The sequence below is a fragment of the Primulina eburnea genome, chromosome 8 (genome assembly GCF_022965805.1).
Source record: "Primulina eburnea isolate SZY01 chromosome 8, ASM2296580v1, whole genome shotgun sequence".
Classification (NCBI taxonomy): domain Eukaryota; kingdom Viridiplantae; phylum Streptophyta; class Magnoliopsida; order Lamiales; family Gesneriaceae; genus Primulina; species Primulina eburnea.
Window position 1 is genome coordinate 30479632 of NC_133108.1, and position 6392 is coordinate 30486023.

General features: G+C 33.7%; 1 long non-coding RNA gene across 1 annotated transcript; it reads right to left on the reverse strand.

The window, feature by feature from the left end:
* Window positions 1-2501: 2501 nt before the first annotated feature.
* Window positions 2502-3699, reverse strand: LOC140837870 (uncharacterized). Its single transcript, XR_012119493.1, has 3 exons — window positions 2868-3699; window positions 2718-2771; window positions 2502-2636 (listed from the first exon to the last, which is right to left on the reverse strand). It is a non-coding gene; the product is annotated as an uncharacterized lncRNA (long non-coding RNA).
* Between the last annotated feature and the right edge of the window lie 2693 nt (window positions 3700-6392).

The window sequence follows — 6392 nt, forward strand, 5'->3', positions numbered from 1 at the left end:
TATTATGTATTTAACTATGAATTGCATGAAGATCAAGAGACACTTTTTAATTAATTTCGTTTTTGTTCAAACATTAGTTTTTAAGGCATGGTTTTGATTCAAAAAATTGTTGTTTCCATACACAAAGGGGCTGCCATGATTAGGGATTGTTTAAGGGTTGTTTTTACACAATTTAAAGAGTCCTAGGATGCACTAACATGCTGCACACGAGACATGATAGAAGCTGGAATCAGTAATCATGTATTTCTGTCCAAGGGTGATCGTATCAGGTTCAAGGGTTGATAATAGGCTTGTCTTGGTCAGGTTTTGGGCTAGAGCTGGCTAGGTTCCGTGAGGGGTCGAGAGAAGAGTCCTAGCCACGCTAGGACTCGAACATCAGAGGCTGGGAGGAGTCCTAGCAAGCTAGGACTCCCTTCCGAGAGCATGAAAGAGACGCGCAGGGTGTGTGGCTTGCTCAGGGTGTAGGGGCTCGGCCAGTGGGCTTTGGGCTTGGCTAGGCTAGATCCTTAAGGTCCAAGGAGGGTGCTCAAGGTTCTGGGCTGGGGCGGCTTGGGTGGATGCTGGCTTGAGAAAAATGTGATGAAGCACATGGCAACAAGGTGCGCGCGAGGTCGTTGTCTCGTTCAGTAAGATTGATGCTCGCGTCCAGGGGCTTTGGCTGGGTCTGGGCGTTGTACAGGGATGGCCAGGGTCAGGTGGGGCTTGGTTGTTAAGGGTTGGGAGAAGTCGTAGACTAGTTAGGAGTCCTATGGTTCATGGGAGTCTCATACACAAAACATACAGAACTTGGGTCACATTCCAGGTAAGTTTGACCAAGCCGGGGCTAGGTTCATGGGCTTGGGCTTGGTCAGGAGGGTGCCTAGATGGGTTGGCTCGGGTTTGGCTCTAGGTGGCTCGGGCGTGGCTCGAGTATTTTGGGAGATGGCTTGGTGTGTCCGTATATGTGTCCATTTTTAAAAGTAAAGAACTAAAATTGGATCCGTGGGTCCATGGGTGTGGTTCATGGCTCACAAGGGTAGAATAAATATTAAAAATGTTATGTTTAAAATTTGGGATCAAAATAATGAGTTTTGGATTTATACTGGATTTAATCGCCGCACGAAACGTTGATTAAAGAATTAATGGAAACACCTAGATTTATGCTTGATAAAATTATGGAAAATTATATTTAAACTCAAATAATTATTATAAGTATAAGTTTGTAATTTTGGAATTTTATAGTAAGGTTTGGTTTAATTCGAAATTAAAACGCATTAATACGTTATATTTAAAAATTAATTTAAAAGTCTTCGAATTATGCTAAATAAAAATACGAGAAAAATTCTTGTAAGCTTAAATAATTATTTGGGACATGTTAGAGTCAATAAAATTAAGAAATATCAAAAAATGTGAAATTTTACATCCAGTGGTAAAACAGTAATTTTACATCCGAAAATTATTAAACATCATGGCAGTACTCTGAATGCTGTTTTACGTGCTAATATGATTATTTTCAATGGTTATGAATGTTTATGGAATTTTATAAGTTAAAATTATTATTTTAAATGTTTATGGAATTTCATATGTTTATGATTCAATATGTCAAAATGTTCATATGTTTATGATTCAATATGTCAAAATGTTATTTTAAATGTTTTGATGTTAAAATGTTATTTTAAATGTTTACGGATTTTTAATATGTTCAAATGTTTATTTTAAACGATTATGGATTTTTTTTGATAAAACGATAACGTTAAAAGATATGTTGCATGCTTGTTTTTAAAAGAAAAATGATATTAAATGCATGGTTTTATAAAGTGATTAAAATGTGAAACATTGGAGGAGGTGGAGTAATTGTGACTATTGAAGATATGACGATATGAGGATAAGAATGGGGATATAGTGAGGGAAAAGACCTCAAAGGGAGCCCATTTATGGGAGAAAGCCCGAGAGAGAGCCCGATGATCGTATTTCTATTCGATGAGGATAGACCAAAGCTCAGTTGATGAGAAAGTGTCGATGATGTCCCCGCCGCCAAGTACTATAGTTACATGTATATGGATCCTTCGACAATTTGAGGATGAGGAAAATCACAATTAACGATCTTAATTCAATAAAAAGGAAAATTGTAATTGCTCATGATGAAAGGATATATGTTATGAAATGAGGAAAAGGAAAGTTTGCGGTTTAAGTTTGGCTAGGGTTGAGTATTCGGTCGGTTTGGTTACCGACCGAACCGAATTAGCCATAACCGAACCGAACCGAATTATTTTGCCATAACCGAACCGACCGAATTATTTTTCATAATCGATTAAAACCGAACCGCATTTAAATCGATTAATTCGGTCGGTGACCGAATTAACCGAACAGTTTTTAAAAAAATGTGATTTAACTTTAATTATATATGTAATTTTTCTTGAACATTACAATCTACACAATTGCATAAAAACATAAAATCACACGCATCACAAATGTATAAATTTTGTTTGAACACAATTAATGCATGTTTTTTTATAAAATAACATAACATGGCCACAAAAAGAAATACATATAAATCTAGTTCCACGAAGGAGATTTAACACAAAATTGGCCAGGAAACAGTGCATTAAATGCATCAAAATATCAAGTTTCTTTCAGCTTGCACAGATTTTGAACATCTGAAATTAAACAAACATATGATTAGTCAACTGACTTAGAAAACGATACATGTATTTTTTAATGGTAAGAGTTATTCATACTTCACTTATCCCCTTGTGTTGTTGAAGAAGAGTCCAACACAATTTTAGAAAAATCTGAAAAATAAATGATGACAAATAAGAAATATAAACTAGTTTTTTTTAATGGTAAATAAAAATCTAACAAAGCCTTTTTTTTCCGAAAAAAGTTACCTTGTTCAAGTTTTTCAACATCTTCAAAAGTTTCTTCAACATTGATTGGTATTGGAGATGAACGAAGCCAATCTTGGGTACAAATAAGGCTTTCAACAACCATAGGAGTTAATGAACTCCTAAAGCAATCAAGTACTCGACCACCTGTACTAAAAGCAGATTCAGAAGCAACTGTTGAAATAGGAATGGCCAAAACATCTCGAGCAATTTGAGCTAGTATGGGAAATCTATGACAATTTTGCTTCCACCATCCCAAAATGTCAAAAGAATCATAATACTCCTCAACCATTTCATTGAGATACTTGTCGAGCTCTGATATATTTCCATCACCAAAAATTTGTGCCTTGTCTCTTGTATTTTGCAAGGATTGATTGTCTTTTTAAATCTGTTTGGGTCCAGCTTCTGGACTCAATATCACTTGATTCTTGAACAGACAACATTTTTGAGGTGTTAGGATCCATCTTATCCTTGTAATTCTTGTACAAAGCAAATAAAGTCTCCTTGACTATCTTTCCTACCCTTGCCCCATTTTCAGCTCCGTGCAACTCTACCAACATAAATTCTACAAAATCCAACTTATGCCTTGGATCAAGCACCACAGCAATATAATACAACTTATTCGTCTTATCAGGATCTCCCCAATATTTGTCAATTTTTTTTTTCATTCTTAACCCCATGGAATGCACATCAATATCATCACTTTCTTGCCACTCATTCAATATAGTATGAATATAACTAATCTCATGAGCAAAAGTATGGGAAGTGACATACAATGAACCTGAAACCTTCAATGTTATTTCATAAAAAACTTGCAATAGAGAAGAAAAAAGTCTAACATACCTCACTTAATTGTGCTTGAGTTGTTTCAACCGCATGAGGGTGACTTTTACATGAGTTCATATGAGCCTTCAAACTCGCAGTTCCATTCTTATTTGGATCACAAAAAGTTCCTTATCACAGTAATTGCATTTGGACTTTTTTTCTTTCTTGTCATTTTCAAATTTCTTGAAATGATCCCATACCTCACTTCTTGATTTCATTGGCTTTCTCTTCGTCATTTTTTATTTAGAATCTGCACATGTTTCCATTCCTGCTGAAGGTTGTAGCATTGGCATGGAACAACTACCATCAACGTCCATAATTGATATATTTTCTTGCGACATCTACAAGTAAAAAAATATAATTTTCATCAATTAAAGGTCAGTCTATCTATACCATCAATTAACTTCTGTATTGTAAGAGTTCATGTAATATCAATAAGCAATCATAAGTTAAGTCTGCACTGTGAAGATGTATGTTTCCAACTTCCAAGTACAGAAAAATTGCAATGAAGAGGAGCTATCCCCATAACCATGCCCTTTAAATGCTACTCGCATTTTCTACAAAAAAACGAAAAAATAAATCTCAAATAACAAAAACTTGGTCTTGATAGCGAGGAACAAACCTGAATGGAGCGTAAATCTAGCTAAAATATTAAATCAAACATGAATTATTCTCAGGCTCATTTTGAAGTACTGTAAACAACAAAATTAGATTACCGTTGGGAATAGAAATTGATCCAAATAATAAAATCACCGGGAACCAAAGAAACAAGAAAATCTTAATTAAATTCACATGCCACAGCTGTAATTTCTTCAACTGATGGGCATAAAAAACTTGGGTATACTAATTGACCAACATTAATCAGCATTCACCCATACTTCGCTGTGTATTTTATCCATGAACCATACATGAAAACCATAACAGAGTGCATCAATCTTATTCACACATTCCATCAAGAGTGTAACTCTTTCCAGTATTCAAAAAAACTTACCAGTGAAGAATAGAGAATGACCGGCGCTGAGAGATGGGTGGGCGGCGGTCCCGCGGATGAAGTAAGAGTGGAGAATAACAAATTTTAAGGGTGGGCGGCGGATGAAAACGTAAGATTTGAATTAGGTTTAATATCGTGATTGTGAAAGCCTGAAAGGGAAATAACAAATTAAATTTTAAAATTAAAAATTTAAATATATATATATAATAAAAATTTATTAAATAATAGTATTTATTAAATCGGTTAATTCGGTTAACCGATTTCAAAATTTTGAAAACCGTAACCGAACCGAATTACCCAAAATAACCGATATTTTTTAATTTTAAAACCGAATTTGCGAAATAACCAAATCGAATTTCCGAATTGGCATGGTTCGGTCGGTTAATTCGGTTTAACCGAAATATTGCTCACCCCTACATGTTCATATGAATATGTTTATGTGGATATGAAAATGTTTACGAAATTTTTATGAAATTTTTTATGAAAAGTTTATGAGAATGTTTTTATTTAAAGTTTATGCATCATGAAATGTTTACGAAAATGTTATGTTTAAAGTTTATGCATCTTCATGAAAACGATATTTTAAGTACAAGTATTTTCTGTTGTATGTGATCTATATATGTAGTACTTGTTATTATGATTATGGTGTGTTGAGTCATTAGACTCACTGGGTGTGATTGATGGAGGTGATAATGATAATAATGTTTATCGAGGTCTTGATGGTTGACTTTGATAGACTAAAGGTGCACATAACTCGAGGACCGACGCTAGTTTCCGCAATAATTTATGATTTTAATTATTTTAAAGATATTTTATGACTTTTATTTATGTTTATGAGTGTTTTTTGAGATGTTATAGGATGAGCTATACTTTTAAAATTTTTAGGTTGGTAAAATGTTTAATGATTTTATGCTTTAAACTATTTCCTTGGGATTATGAAATGTCAGTTGGTTGGGTTATTTTAAAATGGCGTAAAAAATACTTTATTAATTTTACGCAAGTGGTCGGTCGAGGCTAGTTAGGGTTTTTTTTTAAAAATAAATAAAAACATTTATAGTACGTTTTAAGAAAATGAATAGCAGACGTTTCAGTTGGTATCAGAGCAATGGTTCTGTAAAGGATTGTGCCACCATCAGTGCCGGGAAGCTCAGTCGTCAAGCCTCAATCTGTAAGTTTACATTCTCTATATGATTTATATGTTGTTACCTGTATTATTACATGAATCATATGTTCACGTCACATGTTTAATAGCTTTATGATAATATATGATTTATATGCCTTAGAATTTCTATATGTGATACGATATGAAATAAGAAATTATTTGATTTCAATGCATGTTGGTTTTGTGGTGAAATTAGACTATGTTGATTTTTGGATTTTAGTATTGATGTTCTAATGTTTGAGTCATAAGTTATTCATGAATATTATGAATGCTTTTGGGACACGTAGATTTTTTCTAAGAAAATATTTATGATTCGTGGTTACTAGTTGAATTAATTTTTGGGAATTGCTCACAAGTAATATTGATTCGAGGAGTTGCAACGACTTTGGAAGTAAGAAAATGTTTAAATTTAGATTTTTAGTTTTGATTCAAGGTAAGATTGGTTATAGAAAGTGACTTTTTGGTAAATAAGTTTAAAATTATCAAAATTTGGTCATGGGAAATCTGTAGAAGGAAATTAAGAATGCCAAGAGCTTATGGGTTAATCGTA